This window comes from Aulonocara sp. 'chitande type north' Nkhata Bay, linkage group LG5 (genome assembly GCF_057382095.1).
Source record: "Aulonocara sp. 'chitande type north' Nkhata Bay isolate Kocher_YH1m ecotype deep benthic linkage group LG5, A_spYH_male_GT1.1, whole genome shotgun sequence".
NCBI lineage: Eukaryota > Metazoa > Chordata > Actinopteri > Cichliformes > Cichlidae > Aulonocara > Aulonocara sp. 'chitande type north' Nkhata Bay.
This window is the reverse complement of record NC_141348.1, coordinates 14,216,308-14,232,816: the sequence shown is the minus strand read 5'-3', so window position 1 is coordinate 14,232,816 and position 16,509 is coordinate 14,216,308. Positions and strand designations below refer to the sequence as shown.

Genomic DNA, 16,509 nt, shown 5'->3' with positions numbered 1-16,509 from the left:
CTGGATGGTGAAGTATGTTTGGACAAGACAAGTGCTTACATGAATGTGTGTTTAAATATATATGAATATGCTGACATCTGCAAGCAACATCTTTGGTACTGGGAGTGTTGTGGTTTACATTCGTTGCCCTATTAATGACTTTAGTTTTACTGACGACTGATGTTTAAGCAGGTTTTGGTTCAATGAAAATCTTGCTAGAGGTTTTGCATCAGATACCAAGTGGCTGGACTGGAAACCCTTTCAAAAATAGGCTGTTGCCCCCAGAGAAAAATCACGTTAGGGTTCTTGATTCCTTCCACTGTGACCCGTCAGCCATAAAAGTCTAATGGGGTATTGCTGTCACATCACCAGGCATGGACACCGAGTTTCAAGCATTTTCAAAATGATGCCATGGGAACATCTACTAAAAATCTTGATGATCAAGGTCAAAAGTCATGTTTTCTGAAAACCTTATGAACACGATAACTCAAGAAAGATGGCACCTAAGATTTTAAAATGTATACCATAAGTGCATTTACTAGAAGGCTGAGGGCTAGCATGGGCGACAGCCAGTATCTTTATAGTTATTCTGGAAATGAATTGGTAGTCAAAACTGTCCCTGACTGTCGCATCTTCTTGTGAATCTACTTTGTGCAGATTTGTGTGCATACTCAGGAACATCTGTTTTCTGCACCAATGTTAGACATCACCAATCATTTGTGATAGTATTGCTAAGACTCTTGCATTAGCCTTTCAACCTTAAATTCTCCCCAAACTTGTATTCTTCTTATAATCTTTGATGTGTATCTACAAAGAGTGCAGCCGGAGAACACATACAATATGTTGTGATTCGTTACAATCACAATACTTTTGTGTATTGAATTACAAGTGACATAACGGTACAGGAGTGTTGACAGCAGAGACATTTCTTGGGCTAAAATTAGAAATTGTGGCTGTCTCCAATGGAAATCCGAAAGGACACAAATTCTCATAGAGCATCGCACTATATGGTTTCACCGTGCATTGCACAATGGCAGGCGTGTATTCAGGTATGTACTCATATGTATACAAACAAACTATTCTCCTTCAGGTTGGATTGTCTGCAGCTGTTTCATCAAAAACAAGCTAACATTGTTTCTCACACACTCTGTCCATAGGGAATGTGCTTATGAGCCATGTTACCTGAAGACTATTGTGCATATATACAGTGGGGCAAAAAAGTATTTAGTCAGCCACCGATTGTGCAAGTTCCCCCACCTAAAATGATGACAGAGGTCAGTAATTTGCACCAGAGGTACACTTCAACTGTGAGAGACAGAATGTGAAAAAAAAAATCAATGAATCCACATGGTAGGATTTGTAAAGAATTTATTCGTAAATTAGGGTGGAAAATAAGTATTTGGTCAATAACAAAAATACAACTCGTTTCATCTTCAGTTCTCATCAGTTCTCACTGATGGAAGGAGGTTTTGGCTCAAAATCTCACGATACATGGCCCCATTCATTCTGTCCTTAACACGGATCAGTCGTCCTGTCCCCTTGGCAGAAAAACAGCCCCATAGCATGATGTTTCCACCCCCATGCTTCACAGTAGGTATGGTGTTCTTGGGATGCAACTCAGTATTCTTCTTCCTCCAAACACGACGAGTTGAGTTTATACCAAAAAGTTCTACTTTGGTTTCATCTGACCACATGACATTCTCCCAATCCTCTGCTGTATCATCCATGTGCTCTCTGGCAAACTTCAGACGGGCCTGGACATGCACTGGCTTCAGCAGCGGAACACGTCTGGCACTGCGGGATTTGATTCCCTGCCGTTGTAGTGTGTTACTGATGGTGACCTTTGTTACTTTGGTCCCAGCTCTCTGCAGGTCATTCACCAGGTCCCCCCGTGTGGTTCTGGGATCTTTGCTCACCGTTCTCATGATCATTTTGACCCCACGGGATGAGATCTTGCGTGGAGCCCCAGATCGAGGGAGATTATCAGTGGTCTTGTATGTCTTCCATTTTCTGATGATTGCTCCCACAGTTGATTTTTTCACACCAAGCTGCTTGCCTATTGTAGATTCACTCTTCCCAGTCTGGTGCAGGTCTACAATACTTTTCCTGGTGTCCTTCGAAAGCTCTTTGGTCTTGGCCATGGCGGAGTTTGGAGTCTGACTGTTTGAGGCTGTGGACAGGTGTCTTTTATACAGATGATGAGTTCAAACAGGTGCCATTCATACAGGTAACGAGTGGGGGACAGAAAAGCTTCTTACAGAAGACGTTACAGGTCTGTGAGAGCCAGAGATTTTCCTTGTTTGAGGTGACCAAATACTTATTTTCCACCCTAATTTACGAATAAATTCTTTACAAATCCTACCATGTGAATTCATGGATTGTTTTTTCACATTCTGTCTCTCACAGTTGACGTGTACCTCAGGTGCAAATTACTGACCTCTGTCATCATTTTAAGTGGGGGAACTTGCACAATCGGTGGCTGACTAAATACTTTTTTGCCCCACTGTATGTACTGCAGTGTCTGCACTAAAGTACCCATGGACACTCATATTGGAAGTCAAAAGTGGCCATTTGGATTGCATTTCTAATAATACAGTTTGATCCTCTCAGTAGGACGTAGATATAGAAGTTAATTTTTTTATGTATGATATCTAACTCTTTGTCATTTACATACGCATAATAGAGATATAATCAGTTTTATCAGCTTTTATCAGCATTTTTAGCTGTATGCTTTATTGGAACAGCTGCCATCAACACAACTCTCACTACTTCGCTGTTTCATTGAGCTAGTTTCACTAGAGAAACTGCACTTGCAAGAGACAGTTCTACATTTTCTAGTAGAATATATAACATTGTACAAAAGTCTTTAGCCACCCCCTCATTTCATTATAATTTGTTCCAAAGGAGTCAGAGTTTCTTATAATTTTTAAAAAGTGGTCTTAAGCAACAGTTTTTCAGGGTTTCTGAAGCTTGTTTGTCTTTGGCTCTTTTTTACCTGTCCATTTTTTATAGGACTGAAATGGCCTGCAAAAGGTGGCTGCAAAGAACCATTCAAATGAGGTGAACAAGGGGGGAAAAGCGAGACATGCCAAATTACACAAGAACTTGACTGAAAAGTTGTGGCAGCAACACATCCAAATTTGAAGTTTTTGGTTCAACTTGTTGTAAATATGTACGGAGGAGGTCAGGAGAGAGTTACCACATTGTCTTCAGCCTTCAACAAAACGTGTTGGAGGCTCTGTCATGGTTTGGGGAGGCATTTCACCCGGTTAGTGTTGGAGATCGAAATTGATGGAATTATGAACACAGAATCTTTTGATTTACCATGTGGAAAGCATCTGATATGCAACTAATTCATTTAACATTCTTGAATGATCTCAAACACACTGCCAATGTAAAAAAGAATAATACAATAAAACACTATCAATCATGGATGGCCTCCCCAGAACCTGAACCTGATCATTATTGAAGTCAGCATCCAAAGAAGAGCTTTGTGTGTTCTTCAAGAGGCTCGAAGAAATATTCCTGAAAGCTACTTAATGCACTGACAAGAAAACTGTCTAAGAGAGTTCAGGCTCTGCTGAAGAATAAAAGTGGTCATGCCTAATATTAACTTTCAAGCTTTTTAGAACTGTCCAAACTGTTTTTGGCCTATATGCTGCATTTCCTTGAATGTTTGCACATTTTAATGAAGTGCTCCACCTATTTCCCATTGTCCTAACAAAAAATAAAGAAATGAGGGCTGGCGCAAACCTTATTGTCGTATGCACATCACTGTAGAGACTTTAAATATAGTAAAATAGGTATTGCATTCTAAGTAGAGCTGGACCGATCCGATATTACGTATCGGTATCGGTCTGATACTGACGTAAATTACTGGATCGGATATCGGAGAGAAATAAAAAATGTAATCCGATCCATTAAATATCAAAAAAGCACCTCATAAAATGCGTCGGAGCAGTATGCATCACGTGATAGAGCGGCTGTGTGTATTTGGAGCCTCGCTACCAAACCAGCATTTCATCTCCGAGGAAGTTTTCCCAGAGAGAAGTAAAGCAACTGTGTAAGTTCATCTCTGAATGTTTGTAAAGCATTCCAGCGTTAAGCTTAACAACCGATATATGGAGCAACTGCCTCTTCTCTCCCTCCCTCCCTCTCCTGCTGCTACTTCAATCATGAAACTGATTAATGATCAGCTGATTGGCTTTTGAGAGTCCGTCTCTCCTCTTTGTTTTTGGCCCACTTTGCACCAGAAAGAGGAAACCAGCGGCTGAACAACAGCAGCACGTTTAACCTTGATAAGCTGTTGTTAGAATTTATTTAATATTACTTTGTACACCAGGATCCTTTTCTAGCTGACGGCTGGTAACTGTGCAGGGGCGGATCTAGCAAAGTTTAGCCAGGGGGGCTGATAGGGCATTAATAGGGAAAAGGGGGCACAAAGACATACTTTTCTTTCTTATTCTCATTTAAAATGTCGAGCTTTTAATAAATAATTATTTGAATCTTACACCCAAAGTTTTAATCTTATGTAAAATATATAGAAGTCCATTACTGTATAACTGTTAAGTCTAATATACCCTAGTAAGCTATACTACTAAAATATTTTGGGCGCAGTGTATTTTTTACATACAGGTATAACAGAATGGCTTTAGTGTTGTTGTTTATTTAAATCTGAATATGAACTTATACAAAATGCAGCAAGATATTAAAAAAACAGTTTTATTGATTAAAAAACACACTATATCGGAGTCATATATGTATCGGCAGATATCCAAATTTGTGATATCGGTATCGGACATAAAAAAGTGGTATCGTGCCATCTCTAATTCTAAGTACATTCTAAATACGTTCCCACTTTTTAGGGAAATATGGTTAAATTACTTTTAATTCAGAGCTGGCCTATTAAAAATTTCTTTATAGTTTTCACTGAGTATTAAAATACTTCAAAAGTTTATCACACTTGTAAATGAACATGTATCATGAGTATAACAGTTTCTTTTGTATTCAACAACAACAAAATGGTCTATACTGTGTAATGATGGATGTGTTTCTTTTGTACATGGTGGGCATCAGATGTAAAAAGGGTTGTTTGCCGGTCCTGGAAGGGTTGGAAATACATTGACCATATAACTGTGACTCTTTGCTGTATGTGACACATCCTGTTGTCTCACTTCCTCTCTAGAAGCTGCCGTAAGAAGCAACTGTACTCTGATTTGTCATGTGACTCTTGTAAGGTGCAAAGTTAAGCTCGTGCTGTTGTTTGCTTAAAGTGTTTCGCCATGAAGCGTGGCTGCGAGAGAGTGATGGCACAGGATGACAGAAGGAAGTGGGAAGGAAGTGAAGTGCAAAAGTGCGTTTACTCTTGTGCTGATGAAGCAGCTGCAAAGTGTTCTCATTCATAGAAGAATGCAGCAGTGTGAGTCAGATGCACAGCTTTTGTTTTGAATGAATGAAATCACATCGTCACCTATTCTTTAATAAAGTAGAGATAGCACAATACCACTTTTTTAAGTCCAATACCGATATCATAAATCTGGAAATCTGCCGATACCTTCAGGGAGTGCAGAATTATTAGGAAAGTTGTATTTTTGAGGAATAATTTTATTATTGAACAACAACCATGTGTTAGGTGTGGGCTGTGTGCGGACAGGGATAGGACCCAAGGTGCAGACTCCAGAGACAAACGTAAATTGAAATAGCTTTAATGCTGAACTCAAACATAACATAACTGGAAAAAATCTAAATAAACTTAAACTGGCGGATTGACAAAACACACAGCAAAATAAACGGTAGATCGCGACACGGACACAGAGAAACACAGGGCTTAAATACAAAGAGGGAGCAATCAGGGAATGAATAACAGGAGGGAAACACAGCTGGGGCAAATCAGAACTGACGAGACAAAAGGAAGCGTAAACTGAACACACTGAGATAAGACAGAGATCTTCAAAGTAAAACAGGAAACACATAACACAGACTCACATGCAGGCACTACAGAGGGAACAGAGACGTGGGACCAGGGCAGACACAAACACTGACTGAACACGGGGATATAGGAACTAAGGATACACAGAGACGCGAACTAGACAAGGGGATACAGGTGATAGGGGAGACAGAGCAACTAAAGAAGACAGAGACATAAACCATAAGACAGAACTCAAAGAAACCAAAGACTAGAAAGTATAAATAATATAATAAACTCAAAAACCCTGGGTCAATGACCCAGGCATCCTAACACCATGTTCTCAATGAACCCAAAAAACTCATTAATATCAAAGCTGAATGTTTTTGGAAGTAGTTTTTAGTTTGTTTTTAGTTTTAGCTATTTTAGGGGGATATCTGTGTGTGCAGGTGACTATTACTGTGCATAATTATTAGGCAACTTAACAAAAAACAAATATATACCCATTTCAATTATTTATTTTTACCAGTGAAACCAATATAACATATCCACATTCACAAATATACATTTCTGACATTCAAAAACAAAACAAAAACAAATCAGCGACCAATATAGCCACCTTTCTTTGCAAGGACACTCAAAAGCCTGCCATCCATGGATTCTGTCAGTGTTTTGATCTGTTCACCATCAACATTGCGTGCAGCAGCAACCACAGCCTCCCAGACACTGTTCAGAGAGGTGTACTGTTTTCCCTCCTTGTAAATCTGACATTTGATGATGGACCACAGGTTCTCAATGGGGTTCAGATCAGGTGAACAAGGTGGCCATGTCATTAGTTTTTCTTCTTTTATACCCTTTCTTGCCAGCCACGCTGTGGAGTACTTGGACGCGTGTGATGGAGCATTGTCCTGCATGAAAATCATGTTTTTCTTGAAGGATGCAGACTTCTTCCTGTACCACTGCTTGAAGAAGGTGTCTTCCAGAAACTGGCAGTAGGACTGGGAGTTGAGCTTGACTCCATCCTCAACCCGAAAAGGCCCCACAAGCTCATCTTTGATGATACCAGCCCAAACCAGTACTCCACCTCCACCTTGCTGGCGTCTGAGTCAGACTGGAGCTCTCTGCCCTTTACCAATCCAGCCATGGGCCCATCCATCTGGCCCATCAAGACTCACTCTCATTTCATCAGTCCATAAAACCTTAGAAAAACCAGTCTTGAGATATTTCTTGGCCCAGTCTTGACGTTTCAGCTTGTGTGTCTTGTTCAGTGGTGGTCGTCTTTCAGCCTTTCTTACCTTGGCCATGTCTCTGAGTATTGCACACCTTGTGCTTTTGGGCACTCCAGTGATATTGCAGCTCTGAAATATGGCCAAACTGGTGGCAAGTGGCATCTTGGCAGCTGCACGCTTGACTTTTCTCAGTTCATGGGCAGTTATTTTGCGCCTTGGTTTTTCCACACGCTTCTTGCGACCCTGTTGACTATTTTGAATGAAACGCTTGATTGTTCGATGATCACGCTTCAGAAGCTTTGCAATTTTGAGACTGCTGCATCCCTCTGCAAGATATCTCACTATTTTTGACTTTTCTGGGCCTGTCAAGTCCTTCTTTTGACCCATTTTGCCAAAGGAAAGGAAGTTGCCTAATAATTATGCACACCTGATATAGGGTGTCGATGTCATTAGACCACACCCCTTCTCATTACAGAGATGCACATCACCTAATATGCTTAATTGGTAGTAGGCTTTCGAGCCTATACAGCTTGGAGTAAGACAACATGCATGAAGAGGATGATGTGGACAAAATACTCATTTGCCTAATAATTCTGCACTCCCTGTATATGAATCCGATATAGTGTGTTTTTTAATCAATAAAACTGTTTATTTAATATCTTGCTGCATTTTGTACAAGTTCATATTCAGGTTTAAATAAACAACAACACTAAAGCTATTAGTTATACCTGTATGTAAAAAATACCCTGCACCCAAAATATTTCATGGTTCAGTAATACTGATCAATCAGATAAACTTAAACCTACTCCATCCTTCCTATTCTGGTATTTTAAAGAGTACTTAGCAGAAATATTAAGCAACCTAACTAATAGGGTTGCAAACTCCCAGCAAAAAAAAAAAAAAAATAGGGAACCACCCTCCACCTCTTGATGCTTAATTGACATAATCAACTTTAATTTGATGCAGTGTGAAAAAAATTGCACATAAATAAATTACTTTTTCAAGAATAATTAAATAGATTCAACATCTTTCTTCAACAGAATTGCAGACTGCACAGATGGTATCTTCCCAAAGGAAAAAGTAGCATAGCTTACTAGGGTATATTAGACTTAACAGTTACTATATACAGTAATGGACTTCTATATATTTTACATAAGATTAAAACTTTGGGTGTAAGATTCAAATAATCATTTTTTAAAAGCTCGACATTTTAAATGAGAATAAGAAAGAAAAGTATGTCTTTGTGCCCCCTTTTCCCTGTTCATGCCCTATCGGCCCCCCTGGCTAAACTTTGCTAGATCCGCCCCTGCACAGTTACCAGCCATCAGCTAGAAAAAGATCCTGGTGTACAAAGTAATATTAAATACATTCTAACAACAGCTTATCAAGGTTAAACGTGCTGCTGTTGTTCAGCCGCTGGTTTCCTCTTTCTGGTGCAAAGTGGGCCAAAAACAAAGAAGAGAGACGGACTCTCAAAAGCCAATCAGCTGATCATTAATCAGTTTCATGATTGAAGTAGCAGCAGGAGAGGGAGGGAGGGAGAGAAGAGGCAGTTGCTCCATATATCGGTTGTTAAGCTTAACGCTGGAATGCTTTACAAACATTCAGAGATGAACTTACACAGTTGCTTTACTTCTCTCTGGGAAAACTTCCTCGGAGATGAAATGCTGGTTTGGTAGCGAGGCTCCAAATACACACAGCCGCTCTATCACGTGATGCATACTGCTCCGACGCGTTTTGTGAGGTGCTTTTTTGATATTTAATGGATCGATTACATTTTTTTATTTCTCTCCGATATCCGATGCAGTAATTTACGTCAGTATCGGACCGATACCGATACGTAATATCGGATCGGTCCATCTCTACTTTAAAGGTGACGAAGTGTTTAGGATCCAGGGTCCTTCAATAAACCCTCAAAAACTTTTCATTCCTCTGTGATGCTACGCAAACAAACGAGAGATGTAGTGGATCTAGAGAGACTGGCCCTGTGTGAGACTGATGCAGACACCGTGAGCAGTATTGTGTACTGAACTAGGATTAAAAGAGGGCTGAGTGGAGAAGGCTTGTAATTATTACTGTACTGCCAGACCTGCCATGCTTCTGCTCCTAGCACACTGTTTAGCAAGTGCCCCAGGACACAGAGATTCCTCGATACAAGAAACACACGGATCACAGGCCCAGTGAGACACACCGTGGAAAATGAGACTGCCAGCCATGAATAATTAATTCAATTGTGAATTGGCCGGCTTTTTAAAACCTTTGCCACTATCTTTTTATTCTAACCCTGCTCTACACATGCTGCGGATTAATGCAACTCCCAGTCCCTTCGTGTGTTCCCTGTCTGCTGTTATTACCCTGTCTTCCTCCTCTTGTTATAGAGCTCTCTCGTCCATGTTCTTCAGCTAGCTCTCTAAAGGTTGAAACAGCAAGATTTATACGCCGCCTTGCAATTTTAATTAGTGCAGTAAAAAGCCCCAGAGACATAGCATGCAAACTTTTTTTTTTTTGGTCAACATTTCTAAGAATTCATTTCCCTTAATCAAAATGAAAAAAAGATGTAATTCTTGTGCAGTGCAGTAATGAGGCAGAGCGATGATGTTGCTGATGCTCTTCCAAGTGAGTTTTGGGGAAGTTCTTTTATGAATGCACTCATATGCCACTCAATTAATGCAGCTTGAACTGTATACTGTAAAATATCTTTGAACTGGTTTCCATCTTGGTTGGCCCATTTTTCTGGGAATAGTAGCAGCTATTATTCTGGCCTCTATAACAGAGGCACTGCCGGGGTCACTTACTGCCGATGTAGATTTATTGCATACCATCAGTATTCCACCGCGTCTGCTGGCCTCTCAGTTACTCTCCACACTAATGGATTGTCTCGGCTCTTAGCTGAAACTGTTTATAAAAGTTCACTTAGAGTTGGGCAGCTTTACATTAATGGATAGCAAATGATTTCAGTGCAGTGTCTATATTTGCCTGTATCTTTAATTCATAACAGCTACAAGGGTAAAATTGCACATAGGTTTTGAGTTAGAGTACCACGGCTGGACTGCCTTCATGTCATTTTAATGATTTACTTCCTGTAGCTTTCATACACCTGCTCACCCTTCACAGCCGACACATCCTTTTGTTTTATGTGTCTACACCCGACTTGAAAAATAGCTGCTTCACAGTCTTGGTGTTGCTTAAAATTATTATTGCACCTTCAAAACTTCACACCTGCAAGTAAAGTCAGATTTCTTTTTTGAATTAGTAACGTTTCACTTAGAAAGCAGACGTGATAGGTGAGATTTACAAAGCAATTGTTGGTCATTTTTTTAATATAGCACTCGTCTGACCTCTGAGATTATGTTTAACACGTGACATGTATATGATGTCATCATAAACAGAAACAGAATACAGTGTATGCCACAGGTCGGCGTAACGAGGAGCATAAGATTAGACAACACCTGGGTTAGTAAATATGTTGATACAGTTATCGATGTGAGTTACAAAGACAGGTTGTTAAATGCTGGATTGAATGTCTGTAGACACTGCTTAGGACTGGAAAATGTGCTCTCTGTTTCAGTGCTTTATATTGTTCTACTGTCAGTCAGGAATGAATAGAAGAGCACCATGGTCTTTGTAGTACAGATGCAAATACAACAATTACACAACAGAAGCTACAGAGGTTCTGCGTATTATGTCCCCCATAGTAACCAATCCCATCGCCTGACGCTGACAGTCTGTGTGAATCTCAGTGAAGCTAGGATTTGAAAAGAATCTTGAAATCATTGTTTGAAAGTCGTGAAAACATGAAGGAGTCGATACATTCTTACTGAAACTCAAAGTTAACTGTAGCCAGAGTGTTATTTATGAGCCCATTAGTTTTCCATTGTTTTGGCACAGCTAAAGTTGAGGGCTTTCAGACCTGACGTGCTGCAATCCAACAGATGTGCTTTCTATTAGCTTTCACTGCAAAAAGAATAGTTTCCTTGCACTGTGTGCGTGCAATAGAACCTTTCTGCTCAGAAGGCTTTATTAAGACTTACACAATTGTCACTGTGCCCATCTGTGCTGCCCTTATTTTCTCTTTTTAGCTGAAAGCAAAGTGCTCTCGCAGTCTTTTGGGCAATCCCAGGAGGAGATCAGTGAGGATGAAAGAAAACGAAGGTCAAGAATGTTTATTTCCAAAAACCTAGAGAGACGCGTCTTTTTAGACTCAGGCTCCAACCAGTCTTTAGGAACACAGAGAATGGAGAGATAATGAGAGACAGAGAAAGAGATGATATTTGATCTTAGCCTTGTCAAAACAGAATTAGTAGTTTGCCCAAAACACTCAAGTAGTGTGCTTGAGGGACTCAGCATGGGTGGTATTTGTGTGAAAGATGAATTTTGACCACTTATTCATATTATCTCCTGGTTATGTTTGCTACCTAAAATCTTCAGAAGAGCATTAATAGTAAATGATCGGACTGTGACTGCAGAGCTTCAGTGAAACATTATAAAGCTACAGTGTGTTTCCTTCAAGGTCTGATATGCCACACTGGCTGCGTTTTGGCTTTTTTAATAATACGCTGGCACACCAGTGTTCAACTATGTCACATTTAACCAGTCAAACGCAGCTAACTGCATGTAACGGTTTATCCTTTGGTTTCCTTCTCACGTTTTGGTGGCTAACTCTGGGTTACCCTCAAAGCGTGCCTGTGATCTCTCAGCTGTAGAAGAAGGCTAAATGGAGAATGGGAACTTTCCTGCTGTTTGAGTGAAACCTCTCTGTTTGTCCAAAGGTATCTTATTAGTATATTAGTCTAATTTTTTGGTCTTAGGTGCGATATAAAAGCTTTTTATACTTCTTGATCCTGAAAAATGTTTTCAAATGAGAAATGTGTGATATTAAAAAGATATGACACGGTTTTCAATCATGTGTTATGCTGTTATTCTTATATAAGATGAGCAGTTATGTGTGTAAAATGTGGTTTGTGCATGACTGTTGCAGTTTAGCACTGCTTGGGTTTGCTTCAGTGAAGTATGTAATGGCCTACAGTCAGCACAAGCGTAATGCATGGGATCTGATCTTTACTGTGCATCCTCATTTAGTAGCTACTGAGGCAGAGGGGGAGTAAGGGTGTGAAAGAACGCCGCGCAGAGAGTCAACAACTAAACATGAAGTGAAACATTTCTTAAAAACAAGGGAAAAATGGCTCACTTAAGTAAGCTAACTATACCAACTACTTCCCTGTGGAGTAACCCTGCATTATATCCCAGTAGCAGCTAAAATAATCCCCACTTACGTGCTTCAAAAAGCACTTTCAGCACTGCCTTTAGTCTAATCCCTGGCTTTTCCAGGCACTGCAAGAGTTTCATCAAGCACAAAGAACTAAAACGACTCATTTCCTGACGGCCTTGCCTGGCTGAAGGAGGTATTGCACTTGCTTAATAAGCCTCCATCTTTTTTCACTATCCATCTTCTGTCCTGTAAATCCTCACAGCACTAGCAGAAATTCCTTGGTGATATAGTACTGTGGGCCCACAGCAGAGTCACAGCACACAGTGGCACATAAAGCATTAAGAGCCATTGAGTAGTGCTCCCCAGAGGCAGATAACAGTCAGAACACGGGGCGATAATGCTTGAATGTTGCTGATGCCGGTCAATTGAAATGGATCCATTATGCAGCCTCTGTTATGTGATATAGCAAGCATCCTGCTATTTCTGCTTCAAGTGCTTGACAAGTTCTTCTTCCATTACATTGCTTCATGAGTTCTTTGAAGAATTACATTATCTGGTGTTGAATTTTTTGCGTATGTTCTCCCTTGTGCTTCTTGTGGCTTTGCAGGCTCAAGATAAAGTTTTTCAAAAACCGCAAAGGTTGATTTTCTGGATTACTTCATGCAATTCATTTCTCAAAATTGCGTGCCCACTCTCTTCTTCTCATGTGCATTTTTCCTAGAATGTCACGACTGTGGCTACTTGCTGAACGTAGCCATAATGTATTTTTCGGACATGTTTTGGCCTTTTTCGGTCTGCTAAACCTACTCAGAATGTCCTCCATTTAAACCACCATCCCTGCAGAACTTTCCTTTCATCTTTGCAGCGCAATTTTACTGAGCCACAGCATTGATATACAATGTACTGAGAGTGAGAGAAAGAGAGGGAGCCAAAAAAGGTCAGCTCCTCTCACTGACTGCACAAGTCAGTGTTGTGCTTCAGTTAAGAAAAGGAAGGGAAGTGAGCACAAAGTTTTCTCTTCACAGTTTTCTCAGCTGAGCCTTGTTCATTTAGATTGGATATCAGAAGCTGCAGAAGACAAATTTCCTTCTTACATAGTAAGAAGGTTCTCATTTTCCCTACTACCCTGCGTCACAAAGTGACAATACAAATGGTTGCTTCATGGATAGGAAATATATATTTTATACCGTATGTTCATCTCTAGAAAATGCTGTTCAGGCATTTTCCACTACTGCTTTACATTCCTAGTTTTGCAAAGAGAATATTTATGCGAGTCCAGTCAGCAAGCATGCAGTGTTGTGGTTGCTGGCCCCAAGGTATCTGCACTGGATTAATAAGTAGTATGATTCCTTTTTAAAAACACTAGTAGACACAGAGAGAGTCACTGTTTTCTCTCAGGATTTCTTGAATATATCAAGGGATTTCATCCACATTCTTGCTGATTCCATTTCTTTTGGTTTTTGGAGGGCATTTTTCTTCGCATTGGTTGTTCAAAACACAATAAAATTACATTTCTCAATATGTTAGGATTCTCATACCATAGGCATCCTCATGACTTATGTTGATGCAGAGAGCTATTCTTTAACACAGTTTTTAACCACTGGAGGCAGTGTTGCCAATCAATGAGCATAAGCGTCTCCATTTCTCAGGTATTAAAGGTGCTAAATTAGCGAAACACAACACTACTTATGTTTTCACAAGATTTACTACCATGTGATATAGAGGGTATTACTCAGGCAGATGCGGTCACATAAATCTATAGAGTCTATGGGGAATGAGGAAAATAATGATAAAAGAAGTTTCCATTTGTGGTCCACTTTTTTTTTTGATCCAGGTAGTTTATTAAAATTATTTTTCCAACAGTTAAACACATAAGCATATACCAATAAATGTACAACATTGCTCCCACCTCTCAATAACAGATCTCAAGTGAAAAATAAAATAGTGATATATATACTCAGAGTACACACAAAACTATAGGCATGCAAGACAATGGGCCACTGGGCTATATACATTCAACATAACAGAATCATGATTCCATATCACAGGATGACATTTTGTCAATATAACTAATGACCGGTTGCCAGGAAGGATGAAATTTTCCAGCACACCCTCTGATGGTGAACTTAATCTTCCTTAGATGAACATCACGTCTCTAATCCACAGGCCAAATGTTAGGGGCCGGGGGTCCTTCCACTTGGTGAGAATAAATCTTCTGGCCAGCAGAGAGGTGATAGAGCAAGTTTATTCAGGGATGCTTCAGAGGGAATCACACCAAACATTTAAATCAGAGGGGTTGGCTGGATCGTTTGTCCTGTTATGTTGGAGTTAGTCTGAAAGGTTGAGCTCCATCCATGTAACTTGTGTAAAACATGTAAAACATGTGCAGCAGAGTGGCTGGAGCTGTCTTACCCAGGCCGCATGTGGGGTCCAAATCAGTGGAGATGATGTACAACCTTAAAATGTATAACAGATCGCCTGATGAGTTGGAGATATTCATTGAAACTTGTAGCCAAGTTGTCTCGGGTATTGTTTCTCCTAGTTCCCCTTCCCATCTATGCTTAAGGCCCTCTAAGGTAGTCAGCTTGTGGTCATTAAACACTGTATACATTTTACCAATGATCTTCTTTGAGTCCGTTTTGTTTTTAATTATCAGGTCCAGCAGAGAAGTGGACGGGTGCATAGGGAAACACTCAGAATTAGATGAGACAAAACATCTAATTTGCAAATATCTAAAAGACTTAAATCAACGTAAATTAAAACTTTTTGAGAAAGCTTTTTTCAAAAGAAACAAACCTCTTATCTATATACAAATTGTTGAAAGACCGTATCCCACACTCCAGCCAGCCGTGAAATGCTTCGTCCATAACCGAGGGTGTAAACAGGTGGTTTTTCCTTATTGGAGCACCAAGTCACAACTCAGTAAGATTAAAGGCTTTTCTGAATGAATAACAACACGGTTGTGTGTATATGATGGTTTTTAAGTGGTCCACTTTTTGCCCCAATTCTAGTGTTGAGTCGTTTTGAGCAAGTTCTGGTTGTGTTAAGCATTATGCATGGAGAGCAAATGAGGAAACTAGTCTGATGAAGTCTGGAAACCGTTGGGTTTGTTTGGAATTAATTTAGTTTTGATTTTGCTTTTTTAACCCAAATTCTCTGGCACCCCAAAACTAGTGAATGTGTTCCCAGATTGATAGGAATATTGATAAGCATTTACTGCTGCATAACTTTATTTAAAAAGTACAACAGTTAGAACACTTTTTAGTGTGTTGCCACTGAGCATCATGTATGGCTTTTAGTTTGCTTGAGTTTAGGTCCTTGTGGAATAAATGCTGTTGTTGTCTGGTTATTGATGTCTTTTTGAATGAGTTGGAGTGATAGGAGGGACTAGACTGAGGTTATTCGATGCCTGGCCTTAAATTCTAAAACTCTGAGTCATGTGCTTGATACACTGTTATATTTGTGACGATCCCTAATCTCTTTTTCATTACCAGTTTCATACGACGCAGAGATACATTTCTTGTTAAACTAGTGAATTTATTAATTGTGTGTAACAGCTTTCTCTTTTGTGTTTGATCTGTTTGATTTGTGTCTGATTTGCTATGAAGATTACTGAGAAGAGTTAGAGTTGAGGTTTGAGATAATTAAAGACACGTAAAAAAGCTGATTGAAGTCTGTGAAGTGTTTGAAGATGGATTGGGAATTTTGACTTCAGACACAATTTTGCATTTGGCCATAAACAAAAATACACATGCTAACCGCAGCGAACCATGAAAATTCAGAAACAGCTCGGCTTGTCACGGTCTTGGTCTTGGGTTCGCTGCTCCTGACTTTACTGTGCAGAGAGAAGATTACAAAGAAAAAAATCATTTCTCCTTTGATCTCTACAATAATTATAACACCTCAGCTGCAAATAAAACCTTTAATGTGTAGCAGTGATGTGTAGTGACTTTTGTAATAAAGCAAGCAGAGAGAAATACAAATAAACAAAATAAAATAAAGTCTTCCACTACTTTTTATTAAGAAAATGGACCACATTTAAAAAGTGCATGATTTTATGATGCCTGCCTGGCATCTTTCTGTGTTATATAAAATATTATCACTTCAATAGATATTGTCAAAACATTTATCATTAGCTGACAATGAGTGCTGGAGGATTTTTTAAATCATAGAATCCTTTACTAAAA

The 16,509-nt window shown here is 39.6% G+C and overlaps 1 protein-coding gene across 1 annotated transcript in view; it reads left to right on the top strand.

Moving 5' to 3' along the window:
- Positions 1 to 16,509, top strand: part of LOC147329984 (caM kinase-like vesicle-associated protein) — a 47,740-nt gene that overhangs the window by 21,309 nt on the left and 9,922 nt on the right. The gene's annotated exons all lie outside the window — the stretch shown is intronic.